The following is a 16,933-nucleotide window of genomic DNA, read 5'->3' on the forward strand; positions in this document are numbered from 1 at the left end:
TTTTAAAAACTGATACCTGGATAGCGGCACGCCATCCGTGTGCACTAGTAAGGGGCCATCACCCTTGGGTCGTACCTCCAGATAACGTTGGAGACAGCCTCGTGGGTAAGCTGCCCCCCATCTAATTCGCCAAGCTCAATCAGCTTGCCCTTGCCCCACTTGAAGGTTTTTGACCGTCTTAACCAAATCCTCACACTTCTGGGTTCCAAATTAGCATCCCTGATGTTCAGACCCCCTGGTTTCGATTGCTTTGACTTACCAGTTCCCCAATTGGAAATGCCTCCTGCTGTGTGCGGCCGTGGACTTACTGGCCACTGGTTGCCCTGGCTCCCCCTTTTTTGTTCCTGCCCCGGCCCCCCCTTCCCCCATACCTTTTCTACCCCTTGCGGTTCTTGCTAGGAAACCCTTCAACCCCTCCAGAAGTGTCCCACCTGACCTACCTGTTCCTGGCCCTGGTTGTGCCAATAGAGTTGTTGGTGCTGGGTTGCCCTGGTTGCTTATTAGCTTCAGCGCCTCCTCGCAGTTGGTTAGATTACTGGTTGCACTGGTAAATTACTGGTCATATTAGCACAATGGCTATAAACAAAATAAGTACAATTTTGTTTTTTTTGTTCTTCTCAAGAAAAAAGGCCCTAAAGTAGGAGATCTCTGCTGCTGGATGTTTAGCGGCAGGAATAGATTTCTATAATCACAGTTCTCTGTGTTTGTGATACGAGCATTTCTGCAACGTCTTCTATCTTTCTTTTGTGCCATTTTTTTGGAAGTATAATGTGATTGTCGTCTGTAAGATAGTTTAGATAGACAAGAAGAACAGTGTGAAACAGTTGCTTCCTCTGTCACAGATCTAAACAAATAAAGATGTGTCCTGGGCAACCGACTTCAGGTTGGCGTGAATTTTCCTCCCATCCCGTTGCCTTAAAGGTATACGAACCCCCCTGAAAACCCTCTTGAAGGAATGTAGCATCTTCCCGCCTACCGTACAACCTTAACCAGGGAAGCATTGTGGCGAGCCTTTTGCAGCCTCTGCTCCCTGGCCCGATTGTGTGACCCAGGTCTGTAGCAACAGGCTTTTTCGGTATTATAATATAATATTAATAATATTATTGCTTTAAAAAACACAAAGATCCCATGAAGTTTTAACCAAAAAAATATTTATTTTTCAATGTTGAACAACCAAAAACAAGAAATAAAAATTATGTCTGACTGGTCAGTCCTGAAACATACAGGCTCTAATGCCTAGAAATACTTACATAAAACTGTCTAAATTCAAAAAAAAACCCTCTTAGTTATATTGGCTAAGCTGAAAGGATTGATTGAACCCTTTGATACCTCTGCTTTTATCTTAGCGAATTCTTCCTTTAAATGAGCCACATTCTTATGCATGTCCTTCACAGCAACTATAATGTCACGATGTGGCCTAAGAATATCATTCATTGTATCTATCAATTCCCTGGTTGTGCCGATGAAATCGTTGGTTCTGGGTTGCCCTGGTGCCTCCAACGTTCCCACCGCTGCTTTCTGTTGTGCCGTATTCCCTTCCACGGCCAGTTGGGCCTCTCCACCGCCAACGAGCGTAGGCCCTCTGACCCTTTTTCTCTGCTCCAGCTCCCTTGAACGCACCTAGAGGTACAGACATCTCAGACCAGACTATCACCACCCCTGAGATCAGTGACCTCAGTCTATCCACATCCTGCTTCATAGCCCTGACTAGATTTCTCTGGCCCATGACTCTCATGTCATTCCCTCCCACATGTAACACAAGTAGTTCAGGGTAACTTGTCCAACGGGAAAGACCAGCTGCGCTCCTGTTCGTCGAACTGCAGCCCTCCGTTCGGCCCTGTAGATGTATGACTGGTCCAGCAACCACACCACTTTTCTGTGACCATTAAAAGAAAAGAGAACAACCAACAAACTGAATTTTTTTTTTAATATTAGAGAAGGGCGTATGTAACTCCTAAAACACCTTGACTCCCAACACCCTATCGTTTCATCCCTTAGTCTCGCCCGTGCAGCTTCGTTAGCCGCGCCTATTCAGAAGAAATGGATCCCGTATTCCTCTGGTGCCTTACTCAATTTTTTCAAACTCAACCTGAAAACTTTTAAAAAACTGATACCTGGATAGTGGCACGCCGTCCGCGTGCACTAGTAAGGGGCCATCACCCTTGGGTCGTACCTCCAGATAACGTTGGAGACAGCCTCGTGGGTAAGCTGCCCCCCATCTAATTCACCAAGCTCAGTCAGCTTGCCCTTGCCCCACTTGAAGGTTTTTGACCGTCAACCAAATCCTCACGCTTCTGGGTTCCAAATTAACATCCCTGATGTTCAGACCCCCTGGTTTCGATTTGCTTTGATTTACCAGTTCCCCAATTCGGAATGCTTCCTGGTGTCTGTGGCCGTGGACTTACTGGCCACTGGTTACCCTGGCTCCCCCTTTTCTGTTCCTGCCCCGGCCCCCCCTTCCCCCATACCTTTTCTACCCCTTGCGGTTCTGGCTAGGAAACCCTTCAACCCCTCCAGAAGTGTCCCACCTGACCTACCTGTTCCTGGCCCTGGTTGTGCCGATAGAGTCATTGGTGCTGGGTTGCCCTGGTTGCTTATTAGCTCCAGCGCCTCCTCGCAGTCGGTTATATTACTGGTTGCACTGTCATTAAAAGCTTGAGAATAGTTTTCATGCAATGTTACAGTGCATATTACCACAATGGATATGAACATCATAAATTTAATTTGGTTTTCTGTGCTTCTTAAGAAAGTAGACATTAAAGCAGGAGATCTCTGCTGCTGGATTTTTTGTCAGGAATAGAATATTGTAATCACGCTTCGTTTTTCTGGCTCAGATACGCGCACTTCTGCGACGATTTTCATCGTGTGCCATTTTTGTAGATTTAATGTGATTGTCGTCTGTAAGATAGTTTGGATAGACAAGAAGAACAGTGTGAAACAGTTGCTTCCTCTGTCACAGATCTAAACAAATGAAGATGTGTCCTGGGCAACCGACTTCAGGTTGGCGTGAATTTCTCTCCCATCCCGTGGCCTGAAAGGTATACGAACCCCCCCGAAAACCCTTTTGAAGGAATGTAGCATCTTCCCGCCTACCGTACAACCTTAACCAGGGAAGCATTGTGGCGAGCCTTTTGCAGCCTCTGCTCCCTGGCCCGATTCTGTGACCCAGGTCTGTAGCAACAGGCTGTTTCGGTAAATTGGCGCCAAACCCCCCTCTGCTCACCCCTTTTTATTTCTTACTCTTACCCTCTATCCAATCACTGCCTAGTCTACAATCCCCATAATCCCTTGCTTCCTAACACTTCCTGGGTCTTCCTCCTAGCCCTGTCATGTCCCTGTCCCTCCATTTTCTCCGGTCCTAAGGGCCTCCTAAATCTCTGGTCCTGACGGAATTAATCAGCCACATATCCTGCATAAATATTATTGCTTTAAAAAACACAAAGATCCCTTGAAGTTTTAACCAAAAAAATATTTTCAATGTTGAACAACCAAAAAAGAAATAAAAATTATGTCTGACTGGTCAGTCCTGAAACATACAGGCTCTAATGCCTAGAAATACTTACATATAAGTTTCTAAATTCAAAAAAATCCCCTCTTTGTTATATTGGCTAAGCCGAAAGGATTGATTGAACCCTTTGATACCTCTGCTTTTATCTTAGCGAATTCTTCCTTTAAATGGGCCACATCCTTATGCACGTCCTTCACAGCAACTATAATGTTACGATGTTGCCTAAGAATATCATTCATTGTATCTATCAATTCCCTGGTTGTGCCGATGAAATCGTTGGTGCTGGGTTGCCCTGGTGCCTCCAACGTTCCCACCGCTGCCCCCTGTTGTGCCGTATTCCCTTCCACGGCCGGTTGGGACCTCTGACCCTTCTTCTCTTCTCCAGCTCCCTTGAACGCACCTAGAGGTACAGACATCTCAGACCAGACTATCACCACCCCTGAGATCAGTGACCTCAGTCTATCCACATCCTGCTTCATAGCCCTGACTAGATTTCTCTGGCCCATGACTCTCATGTCATTGCCTCCCACATGTAACACAAGTAGTTCAGGGTAACTTGTCCAACGGAAAAGACCAGCTACGCTCCTGTTCGTCGAACTGCAGCCCTCCGTTCGGCCCTGTAGATGTATGACTGGTCCAGCAACCACATCACTTTTCTGTGACCATTAAAAGAAAAGAGAACAACCAACAAACTTAATTTTTTTTTTAATATCAGAGAAGGGCGTATGTAACTCCTAAAACATCTTGACTCCCAACACCCTATCGTTTCATCCCTTAGTCTCGCCCGTGCAGCTTCGGTAGCCGCGCTTATCCGGAAGGAATGGATCCCTAATTCCTCTGGTGCCTTACCCAATTCTTTCAAACTCAACCTGAAAATTTTAAAAACTGATACCTGGATAGTGGCACGCCATCCGCGTGCACTAGTAAGGGGCCATCACCCTTGGGTTGTACCTCCAGATAACATTGGACGCAGCCTCGTGGGTAAGCTGCCCCCCATCTTGTTCGCCAAGCTCAATCAGCTTGCCCTTGCCCCACTTGAAGGTTTTTGACCGTCTTAACCAAATCCTCACACTTCTGGGTTGCAAATTTGCATCCCTGATGTTCAGACCCCCTGGTTTCGATTTGCTTTGACTTACCAGTTCCCTAATTTGGAATACCTCCTGCTGTCTGCGGCCGTGGATTTACTGGCCTCTGGTTGCCCTGGCTCCCCCTTTTCTGTTCCTTTCTGGCCCCCCCTTCCCCCCAGACCTTTTCTACCCCTTGCGGTTCTGGCTAGGAAACCCTTCAACCCCTCCAGAAGTGTCCCACCTGACCTACCTGTTCCTGGCCCTGGTTGTGCCAATAGAGTTGTTGGTGCTGGGTTGCCCTGGTTGCTTATTAGCTCCAGCGCCTCTTCGCAGTTGGTTAGATTACTGGTTGCACTGGTAGATTACTGGTCATATTAGCACAATGGCTATAAACAAAATAAGTACAATTTTGTATTTTTTGTTCTTCTCAAGAAAGAAGGCCCTAAAGTAGGAGATCTCTGCTGCTGGATGTTTAGCGGCAGGAATAGATTTCTATAATCACAGTTCTTCCTCTTTCTGGTTTGGATTCGAGCATTTCTGCGACGTGTTCTATCTTCCTCTTGTGCCATTTTTTTGGAAGTATAATGTGATTGTCGTCTGTAAGATAGTTTAGATAGACAAGAAGAACAGTGTGAAACAGTTGCTTCCTCTGTCACAGATCTAAACAAATGAAGATGTGTCCTGGGCAACCGACTTCAGGTTGGCGTGAATTTCCCCCCCATCCCGTGGCCTGAAAGGTATACGAAACCCCCCCGAAAACCTTCTTGAAGGAATGTAGCATCTTCCCGCCTACCGTACAACTTTAACCAGGGAAGCATTGCGGCGAGCCTTTTGCAGCCTCTGCTCCCTAGGCACCTCCTTTCCCTCTTTTGCGGCACTTGCTATACGGGTGGTTGCCATTGCAACCGGAGCAATCGTGCTTGAATTTACACGAAGCGCCCCGCTTGCACTGTCCGTCGTTAAAGAGCCAGCATAGTCCCAATTTGTGACCCGCCGATGAGGTGCCTGTTTGGGCCCCACCAGTGGGCCGCGGAAAGCGAGAAACCTTCTGCGCTAACATCAACCTCATCCACAATGTCATATCCAACTGATCCCACCTCATTCCCGGATTTGCTGGTAGGCGCTGACGAAATTGTTCATCATAACGCCACCACGCTAGTCCCCCATAGATACAAAAACATCCCAGATCCCATCCAAGTAACTGAACAAGCTAGAGCACTTTTCGGGGTGTTTCTCCCCAATGACTCCTGCCAATATGCAGAAGGCTCTGAGCCAATTGCCAAAGGTTTTGGGGATTTTCCTGTATCTCTTTGCCCTCTCCTCCTCTTTCTTCTTACCATCCTTCTTGTCATCCTCTTTCACCTCAACAACATCTTCCAGGGGAAGCAGAGAAAAAATCTCTACAAATTCCCCTTTCCAGATTTTCTCTTTTACCTCCTTTTTCAGGTGAACCACTACTGGGCCTGCAAATGATACATAGGAATTCTGTCTCGCTGAGTCAGGACAGCTGTCATCTCCTTCTCCCATGTGGTCTCGCTACCTCCGCCATGTTCCCCCGTTTCTGTCCCGGAGGTTCCCCCTACCGCGGCCGTGGACTTACTGGCCTCTGGTTGCCCTGGCCCCCCCTTTTCTGTCCCTGTCCCGCCCCCCCCCTGCTCCCCCACATTCCTTTTCTACCCCTTGTGGTTCTGTTTGCCCGCTCTCCCAGCTAGCTAGGAAACCCTTCAACCCCTCCAGAAGTGTCCCACCTGATCTACCTGTTCCTGGCCCTGGTTGTGCCGATGAAGTCGTTGGTGCTCGGTTGCCCTGGTGCCTTTCAACGTTCCCACCGCTGCCACTTGTTGTGCCGTATTTCCTTCCACAGCCGGTTGGGCCTTTCCACCGCCACCGAGCGTAGGCCCTCTGACCCTTCTTACCTGCTCCAGCTCCCTTGAACCGCACCTAGAGGTACAACGGCAACATGCAACTGAACCCTCCTCCACCTGTGATGGCGCTCTGTGACTGTGCCCTTTCCGAGGCCCTCGCCCCACTGTGTCCTGCCCTGGCCCAATTGTGTGCATCAGGTCTGTAGCAACAGGCTGTTTCGGTAAATTGGCGCCAAACCCCCCTCTGCTCACCCCTTCTTATTTCTTCTTTTTACCCTCTATCCAATCATTGCCTAGTCGACAATCCCCATAATCCCTTGCGCCGTAACACCTCCTGGGTCTTCCTCCTAGCCTTGTCATGGCCCTGTCCCTCCATTTTCTCCGGTCCTAAGGGCCTCCTAAATCTCTGGTCCTGATAGAATTAATTAGCCACATATCCTGCATAAATATTATTTCTTTAAAAACACAAAGACCCATGAAGTTTTAACCAAAAAAATATTTATTTTTCAATGTTGAACAACCAAAAAAAGAAATAAAAATTATGTCTGACTGGTCAGTTCTTAAACATACAGGCTCTAATGCCTAGAAATGCTAACATATAAGTTTCTAAATTCAAATAAATCCACTCTTTGTTATATTGGCTAAGCCCAAAGGATTGATTGAACCCTTTGATACCTCTGCTTTTATCTTAGTGAATTCTTCCTTTAAATGAGCCACATTCTTATGCACGTCCTTCACAGCAACTATAATGTCACGATGTGGCCTAAGAATATCATTCATTGTATCTATCAATTCCCTGGTTGTGCCGATGAAATCGTTGGTGCTGGGTTGCCCTGGTGCCTCCAACGTTCCCACCGCTGCCGCCTGTTGTGCCGTATTCCCTTCCACGGCCGGTTGGGCCTCTCCACCGCCAACGAGCGTAGGCCCTCTGACTCTTTTTCTCTGCTCCAGCTCCCTTGAACGCACCTAGAGGTACAGACATCTCAGACCAGACTATCACCACCCCTGAGATCAGTGACCTCAGTCTATCCACATCCTGCTTCATAGCCCTGACTAGATTTCTCTTGCCCGTGACTCCCATGTCATTGCCTCCCACATGTAACACAAGTAGTTCAGGGTAACTTGTCCAACGGGAAAGACCAGCTACGCTCCTGTTCGTCGAACTGCAGCCCTCCGTTCGGCCCTGTAGATGTATGACTGGTCCAGCAACCACACCACTTTTCTGTGACCATTAAAAGAAAAGAGAACAACCAACAAACTGAATTATTTTTTTAATATCAGAGAAGGGCGTATGTAACTCCTAAAACATCTTGACTCCCAACACCCTATCGTTTCATCCCTTAGTCTCGCCCGTGCAGCTTCGGTAGCCGCGCTTATCCGGAAGGAATGGATCCCTAATTCCTCTGGTGCCTTACCCAATTCTTTCAAACTCAACCTGAAAATTTTAAAAACTGATACCTGGATAGTGGCACGCCATCCGCGTGCACTAGTAAGGGGCCATCACCCTTGGGTTGTACCTCCAGATAACATTGGACACAGCCTCGTGGGTAAGCTGCCCCCCATCTTGTTCGCCAAGCTCAATCAGCTTGCCCTTGCCCCACTTGAAGGTTTTTGACCGTCTTAACCAAATCCTCACACTTCTGGGTTGCAAATTAGCATCCCTGATGTTCAGACCCCCTGGTTTCGATTTGCTTTGACTTACCAGTTCCCTAATTTGGAATACCTCCTGCTGTCTGCGGCCGTGGATTTACTGGCCTCTGGTTGCCCTGGCTCCCCCTTTTCTGTTCCTTTCTGGCCCCCCCTTCCCCCCAGACCTTTTCTACCCCTTGCGGTTCTGGCTAGGAAACCCTTCAACCCCTCCAGAAGTGTCCCACCTGACCTACCTGTTCCTGGCCCTGGTTGTGCCAATAGAGTTGTTGGTGCTGGGTTGCCCTGGTTGCTTATTAGCTCCAGCGCCTCTTCGCAGTTGGTTAGATTACTGGTTGCACTGGTAGATTACTGGTCATATTAGCACAATGGCTATAAACAAAATAAGTACAATTTTGTATTTTTTGTTCTTCTCAAGAAAGAAGGCCCTAAAGTAGGAGATCTCTGCTGCTGGATGTTTAGCGGCAGGAATACAATTCTATAATCACAGATCTTCCTCTTTCTGGTTTGGATTCGAGCATTTCTGCGACGTGTTCTATCTTCCTCTTGTGCCATTTTTTTGGAAGTATAATGTGATTGTCGTCTGTAAGATAGTTTAGATAGACAAGAAGAACAGTGTGAAACAGTTGCTTCCTCTGTCACAGATCTAAACAAATGAAAATGTGTCCTGGGCAACCGACTTCAGGTTGGCGTGAATTTCCCTCCCATCCCGTGGCCTTAAAGGTATACGAAACCCCCCCCCGAAAACCCCCTTGAAGGAATGTAGCATCTTCCCGCCTACTGTACAACTTTAACCAAGGAAGCATTGTGGCGAGCCTTTTGCAGCCTCTGCTCCGTTGGCACCTCCTTTCCCTCTTTTGTGGCACTTGCTATACGGGTGGTTGCCATTGCAACCGGGGCATTCATGCTTGAATTTACACGAAGCGCCCCGCTTGCACTGTCCATTGTTAAAGAGCCAGCATAGTCCCAATTTGTGACCCGCCGATGAGGTGCCTGTTTGGGCCCCACCAGTGGGCCGCGGAAAGGGAGAAACTTTCTGCGCTAACATCAACCTCATCCACAATGTCATATCCAACTGATCCCACCTCATTCCCGGATTTGCTGATAGGCGCTGACGAAATTGTTCATCATAGCGCCACCACGCTAGTCCCCCATAGATACAAAAACTTCCCAGATCCCATCCAAGTAACTGAACAAGATAGAGCACTTTTCGGGGTGTTTCTCCCCAATGACTACTGCCAATATGCAGAAGGCTCTGAGCCAATTGCCAAAGGTTTTGGGGATTTTCCTGTATCTCTTTGCCCTCTCCTCCTCTTCCTTCTTACCATCCTTCTTGTCATCCTCTTTCACCTCAACAACATCTTCCAGGGGAAGTAGAGAAAAAATCTCTACAAATTCCCCTTTTCAGATTTTTTCTTTTACCTCCTTTTTCAGGTGAACCACTACTGGGCCTGCAAATGATACATAGGAATTCTGTCTCGCCGAGTCAGGACAGCTGTCATCTCCTTCTCCCATGTGGTCTTGCTACCTCCTCCATGTTCCCTCGTTTCTGTCCCAGAGGTTCCCCCTACCGCGGCCGTGGACTTACTGGCCTCTGGTTGCCCTGGCCTCCCCTTTTCTGTTCCTGTCCCGCCCCCCCCCCTGCTCCCCCACATATCTTTTCTACCCCTTGTTGTTCTGTTTGCCCGCTCTCCCAGCTGGCTAGGAAACCCTTCAACCCCTCCAGAAGTGTGCAACCTGATCTACCTGTTCCTGGCCCTGGTTGTGCCGATGAAGTCGTTGGTGCTCGGTTGCCCTGGTGCCTCCAACGTTCCCACTGCTGCCGCCTGTTGTGCCGTATTCCCTTCCACGGCCGGTTGGGCCTCTCCACCGCCACCGAGCGTAGGCCCTCTGACCCTTCTTCCCTGCTCCAGCTCCCTTGAACCGCACCTAGAGGTACGACGGCAACATGCAACTGAACTCCCCTCCAGCTGTGATGGCGCACTGTGACTGTGCCCTTTCCTAGGCCCTCACCCCACTGTGTGCTGCCCTGGCCCAATTGTGTGCCCCAGGTCTGTAGCAACAGGCTGTTTCTGTAAATTGGCGCCAAACCCCCCTCTGCTCACCCCTTTTTATTTCTTCCTCTTACCCTCTATCCAATCACTGCCTAGTCGACAATCCCCATAATCCCTTGCGCCCTAACACCTCCTGGGTCTTCCTCCTAGCCCTGTCATGGCCCTGTCCCTCCATTTTCTCCAGTCCTAAGGGCCTCCTAAATCTCTGGTCCTGACAGAATTAATGAGCCACATATCCTGCATAAATATTATTGCTTTAAAAACACAAAGATCCCATGAAGTTTTAACCAAAAAAATATTTATTTTTCAATGTTGAACAACCAAAAAAAGAAATAAAAATTATGTCTGACTGGTCAGTTCTTAAACATACAGGCTCTAATGCCTAGAAATGCTAACATATAAGTTTCTAAATTCAAATAAATCCACTCTTTGTTATATTGGCTAAGCCCAAAGGATTGATTGAAACCGTTGATACCGTGGTCAGTAACCATTGATACCTCTGTCAATTTATTAACCTTCCACCTTCTTCTTTCCATTGTCTGCATGTCCCTTGCCCACCTCCATACCAACCTGCCGATCATCTCAGACCAGACTATCACCACCCCTGAGATCAGTGCCCTCAGTCTATCCACATCCTGCTTCATAGCCCTGACTAGATTTCTCTGGCCCATGACTCCCATGTCATTGCCTCCCACATGTAAAACAAGTATGTCCGGGGGTGTTTCTGAATAGAGTAACCCTGTATTATCATCTTATTCAACATTCCTGGCCAAATGAGCACCCAGAATCATAACCATTTCAGGGTAACTTGTCCAACGGGAAAGACCAGCTGCGCTCCTGGTCGTTGAACTGCAGCCCTCCGTTCGGCCCTGTAGATGTATGACTGGTCCAGCAACCACACCACTTTTCTGTGACCTTCAAAAGAAAAGAGAACAACCAACAAACTGATTTTTTTTTATATCAGAGAAGGGTGTATGTAACTCCAAAAACGCCTTGACTCCCAACGCCCTATTGTTTCATCCCTTAGTCCCGCCCGTGCAGCTTCGGTAGCCGCACCTATCCGGAAGAAATGGATCCCATATTCCACTGGTTCCTTACCCAATTCTTTCAAACTCAACCTGAAAACTTTTAAAAACTGATACCTGGATAGCGGCACGCCATCCGCATGCACTAGTAAGGGGCCATCACCCTTGGGTCGTACCTCCAGATAACGTTGGAGACAGCCTCGTGGGTAAGCTGCCCCCCATCTAATTCGCCAAGCTCAATCAGCTTGCCCTTGCCCCACTTGTCAGTTTTTGACCGTCTTAACCAAATCCTCACACTTCTGGTTTCCAAATTTGCATCCCTGATGTTCAGACCCCCTGGTTTTGATTTGCTTTGACTTACCAGTTCCCCAATTCGGAAGGCCTCCTGCAGTCTGCGGCCGTGGGCTTACTGGCCTCTGGTTGGCCTGGCTCCTCCTTCCCCCCATACCTTTTCTACCCGTTGCGGTTCTTGCTAGGAAACCCTTCAACCCCTCCTAAAGTGTCCCTGTTCCTGGCCCTGGTTGTGCCAATAGAGTTGTTGGTGCTGGGTTGCCCTGGTTGCTTATTAGCTCCAGCGCCTCCTCGCAGTTGGTTAGATTACTGGTTGCACTGGTAGATTACTGGTTGCACTGGTTGATTACTGGTTGCATATTAGCACAATGGCTATAAACAAAATAAGTATAATTTTGTTTTTTTTGTTCTTCTCAAGAAAGAAGGCCCTAAAGTAGGAGATCTCTGCTGCTGGATGTTTAGCGGCAGGAATACAATTCTATAATCACAGTTCTTCCTCTTTCTGGTTTGGATTCGAGCATTTCTGCGACGTGTTCTATCTTCCTCTTGTGCCATTTTTTTGGAAGTATAATGTGATTGTCGTCTGTAAGATAGTTTAGATAGACAAGAAGAACAGTGTGATACAGTTGCTTCCTCTGTCACAGATCTAAACAAATGAAGATGTGTCCTGGGCAACCGACTTCAGGTTGGCGTGAATTTCCACCCCTATCCCATGGCCTTAAAGGTATACGAAACCCCCCCGCCGAAAACCCTCTTGAAGGAATGTAGCATCTTCCCGCCTACCGTACAACCTTAACCATGGAAGCATCGTGGCGAGCCTTTTGCAGCCTCTGCTCCCTAGGCACCTCCTTTCCCTCTTTTGTGGCACTTGCTATATGGGTGGTTGCCATTGCAACCGGAGCATTCGTGCTTGAATTTACACAAAGCGCCCCGCTTGCACTGTCCGTCGTTAAAGAGCCAGCATAGTCCCAATTTGTGACCTGCCGATGAGGTGCCTGTTTGGGCCCCACCGGTGGGCCGCGGAAAGGGAGAAACTTTCTGCGCTAACATCAACCTCATCCACAATGTCATATCCAACTGATCCCACCTCATTCCCGGATTTGCTGATAGGCGCTGACAAAATTGTTCATCGTAGCGCCACCACGCTAGTCCCCCATAGATACAAAAACCTCTCAGATCCCATCCAAGTAACTGAACAAGCTAGAGCACTTTTCGGGGTGTTTCTCCCCAATGACCCCTGCCAATATGCAGAAGGCTCTGAGCCAATTGCCGAAGGTTTCGGGGATTTTCCTGTATTGAGTGAAACTGTTGATATTGATATCTGAGCTTTTATCTTAGAACAACCAACAAACGGAATTTTTTTTTTATATCAGAGAAGGGTGTATGTAACTCCTAAAACGCCTTGACTCTCAATGCCCTATTGTTTCATCCCTTAGTCTCGCCCATGCAGCTTCGGTAGTCGCACCTATCTGGAAGGAATGGATCCCGTATTCCACTGGTGCCTTACCCAATTCTTTCAAACTCAACCTGAAAACTTCTAAAAACTGATACCTGGATAGCGGCACGCCATCCGCGTGCACTAGTAAGGGGCCATCACCCTTGGGTCGTACCTCCAGATAACGTTGGAGGCAGCCCTGTGGGTAAGCTGCCCCCCCCATCTAATTCGTCAAGCTCAATCAGCTTGCCCTTCCCCCATTTGTCGGTTTTTGACCGTCTTAACCAAATCCTCACGCTTCTGGGTTCCAAATTAGCATCCCTGATGTTCAGACCCCCTGGTTTCGATTTGCTTTGACTTACCAGTTCCTCAATTCGGAAGGCTTCCTGCTGTCTGCGGCCGTGGGCTTACTGGCCTCTGGTTGCCCTGGCTCCCCTTCCCCCCATACCTTTTCTACCCTTTGCTGTTCTGTTCGCCCGCTCTCCCAGCTGGCTAGGAAACCCTTCAACCCCTCTAGAAGTGTCCCACCTGACCTACCTGTTCCTGGCCCTGGTTGTGCCGATGAAGTCGTTGGTGCTGGGTTGCCCTGGTGCCTCCGCCGTTCCCACCGCTGCTTTCTGTTGTGCCGTATTCCCTTCCACGGCCGGTTGGGCCTCTCCACCGCCACCGAGCGTAGGCCCTCTGACCCTGTCCAGCTCCCTTAAACCTAGAACATGCAACTGAACCCCCCTCCACCTGTGACACCGCTCTGTGACTGTGCCCTCTCTGGGGCCCTCGCCCCTTTGTGTGCTGCCCTGGCCCCATTGTGTGCCCCAGGTCTGTAGCAACAGGCTGTTTTAGTAAATTGGTGCCAAATCCCCCTCTGCTCACCCCTTTCATTTCCTCCTGTTAAAAACACAAAGATCTCATTAAGTTTTAACCAAAAAAATATTTATTTTTCAACATTGAACAACAAAAGAAAGTAATAAAAATTATGTGTGACTGGTCAGTCCTGAAACATACAGGCTCTAATGCCTAGAAATACTTACATAAAACTGTCTAAATTAAAAAAAACCCTCTTAGTTATATTGGCTAAGCTGAAAGGATTGATTGAACCCTTTGATACCTCTGCTTTTATATTAGCGAATTCTTCCTTTAAATGAGCCACATCCTTATGCACGTCCTTCACAGCAAATATAATAATTGTTCAGCGAAAACTGAAATTTCATGTTGCAACATATGTGTTTATTTTCTAATTCCATTTGCTGTATGATCAACACTTTTAATTTCAATAAGAAATATAAGTTACAAAAAAAAAAAAAGTTGTGCCTGACTGGTCAGTCTTTAAATGCAGGTTCACACAGAACCACAGCAAGTTTAATGTCCTGATGTTGCCTCTGAATGTCATTCATTGTATCCATTGCCAACTTGCTTATTAGCTCCAGCGCCTCCTCGCAGTTGGTTAGATTACTGGTTGTCAGTAAATGCTTGAGAATTGTTTTTCTGCCATATTGCAGTGCATATTAGCCCAATGGCTATGAACAAAATAACTACAATTTTGTTTTCTGTGCTTCTTAAGAAAGTAGGCCCTAAAGCAGGAGATCTCTGCTGCTGGATGTTTTGCGGCAGGAATAGAATTTTGTAATCAGAGTTCTGCCTCTCTCTGTAGGCTCGGATACGTGCACTTCTGTGATGTGTTCTATTTTCCTCTTGTGCCATTTTGTTGGATAATGTGATTGTCGTCTGTAAGATAGTTTAGACAAGAAGAAAAGTGTGAAGATATATAGAAACATTGGGGTAACAGTCACCCTGCTATAGTTCCAGGGGTACCCAGGGCACAAATAAGCACTCACCCCCAAATCCCCCCCTAACTGGCCTTCAGGCTGGGCCCCCTTAGCTCATAACAAGGTTACAGATATATAGAAACATTGGGGTAACAGTCACCCTGCTATAGTTCCAGGGGTACCCAGGGCACAAATACCCACTCACCCCAAATCCCCCCTAACTGGCCTTCAGGCTGGGCCCCCTTAGCCCATAACAAGGTTACAGATATATAGAAACATTGGGGTAACAGTCACCCTGCTATAGTTCCAGGGGTACCCAGGGCACAAATAAGCACTCACCCCAAATCCCCCCCTAACTGGCCTTCAGGCTGGGCCCCCTTAGCCCATAACAAGGTTACAGATATATAGAAACATTGGGGTAACAGTCACCCTGCTATAGTTCCAGGGGTACCCAGGGCACAAATAAGCACTCACCCTAAATCCCCCCCTAACTGGCCTTCAGGCTGGGCCCCCTTAGCCCATAACAAGGTTACAGATATATAGAAACATTGGGGTAACAATCACCCTGCTATAATTCCAGGGGTACCCAGGGCACAAATAAGCACTCACCCCAAATCCCCCCTTAACTGGCCTTCAGACTGGGCCCCCTTAGCCCATAACAAGGTTACAGATATATAGAAACATTGGGGTAACAGTCACCCTGCTATAGTTCCAGGGGTACCCAGGGCACAAATAAGCACTCACCCCAAATCTCCCCCTAACTGGCCTTCAGGCTGGGCCCCCTTAGCCCATAACAAGGTTACAGATATATAGAAACATTGGGGTAACAGTCACCCTGCTATAGTTCCAGGGGTACCCAGGGCACAAATAAGCACTCACCCCAAATCCCCCCCTAACTGGCCTTCAGGCTGGGCCCCCTTAGCCCATAACAAGGGTACAGATACAGTACATAAGCACAAGCAGACCAGGCACATTATATACAGTGTGGGGCAGTGGAAGCCCAAGTAGTGCCAGCCCATAACAATATGTATGTGGGGCTACAGCGGTGCCAGTGTGCAGGAGGGAAAGCCACACACACTGCAATGATAACAAACTGCCATCGCTGCTGCTTTTCCCCTGCCAGTTAGAGGGCACTGAGCCATCACATTATAATTAAAGTACAAGTATAAAGCTGTCAGGGCTGCACCTCACACATGAGCAGTAGTAGCTACACAAGCAGCCGCTATCATTACCCACAATCATATAAATATATATATATAGTTGCACATACAATATGGAATTCCCTACTTACAGTCTATTCCGTTGCTCCATATTCTCCCTGATCCGAATTGCTCTCTCCTCACTTTAACTGCCCTTTTTCATCTCTTCTCTAACCCATAACAGTTTCTATAACTGTGAGTTTTGCTCCTTCCCTTTGATTGCACACTCCTGCAGTAAAATGGCTGCAGCCTTCCATGCTGCTGGTTTTGTCCCGGTATAACCATGCAGGTATTGGCTGAAGGGAGGTTCAAAGTTCATCACCCAGCCAAAGGAGAAAGGAATCAGAAAACAGGAGATAATGGCCCCGCCTGCTCCTTCCCCCTCCAGAGATAGGAACCAGCAAAGTAACACAGCAGAGGGATTTTTCTCATCCCATTTTTTTCTTTTCTTAGTTTAAATTAAAAAAAATTATATCAGACCAGTTTGGGGAGGTTTAGGCTTAATGACCATCCGCCTATGGCAGGGGGCCAGTTAATCTCAGTACAGTTATGGGATCCCTTATCCGGAAACCCGTTATCCAGAAAGTTCCGAATTACGGAAAGGCCATCTCCCATAGACTCCATTATTAGCAAATAATTCTAATTATGTTGGGTTGAAAACCCCACAGACTGTTCTTCCATTTTGGCTTATTCTTCTGCTTCTTCTGCTTCTTCTTCTTCTTCTTAGCGCCCCCCATTTTCTAAACGCTACTCCTCCTACAGTTTTAGGGGTACAACACCCAAACTCCCCACACATCTTCACCCTATAGTGGAGCAGGTTGCTTGTGCTTTTCTAAGCGATCCGGCCCCCCGTCTTTTTGTGGCGCCGCTCCGAACCCCCCAATTTTCCCATTGACTTTGACAGGGAAGATTTTCAAACTGCTGCCACACTCAAAGCTTTAAAGCTACACCCCCCAAACGTGAATAACATAATAATGGGGTCACCCCGAATGAAGCAGCAACATTTGTTGATGACCCCAATGTGGGAGGGGCCAACAACAGCCAATCAAATTTTAATCATTGACTTTAATGGGGAAATT

The 16,933-nt window shown here is 47.7% G+C and overlaps 1 long non-coding RNA gene across 1 annotated transcript; it reads right to left on the reverse strand.

The window, feature by feature from the left end:
• Positions 1-13,802: 13,802 nt before the first annotated feature.
• Positions 13,803-16,228, reverse strand: LOC105948523. The gene is made up of 2 exons (XR_001171947.3): positions 15,947-16,228; positions 13,803-14,614 (listed from the first exon to the last, which is right to left on the reverse strand). It is a non-coding gene; the product is annotated as an uncharacterized LOC105948523 (long non-coding RNA).
• Between the last annotated feature and the right edge of the window lie 705 nt (positions 16,229-16,933).

Source organism: Xenopus tropicalis, chromosome 5 (assembly GCF_000004195.4).
Source record: "Xenopus tropicalis strain Nigerian chromosome 5, UCB_Xtro_10.0, whole genome shotgun sequence".
NCBI lineage: Eukaryota > Metazoa > Chordata > Amphibia > Anura > Pipidae > Xenopus > Xenopus tropicalis.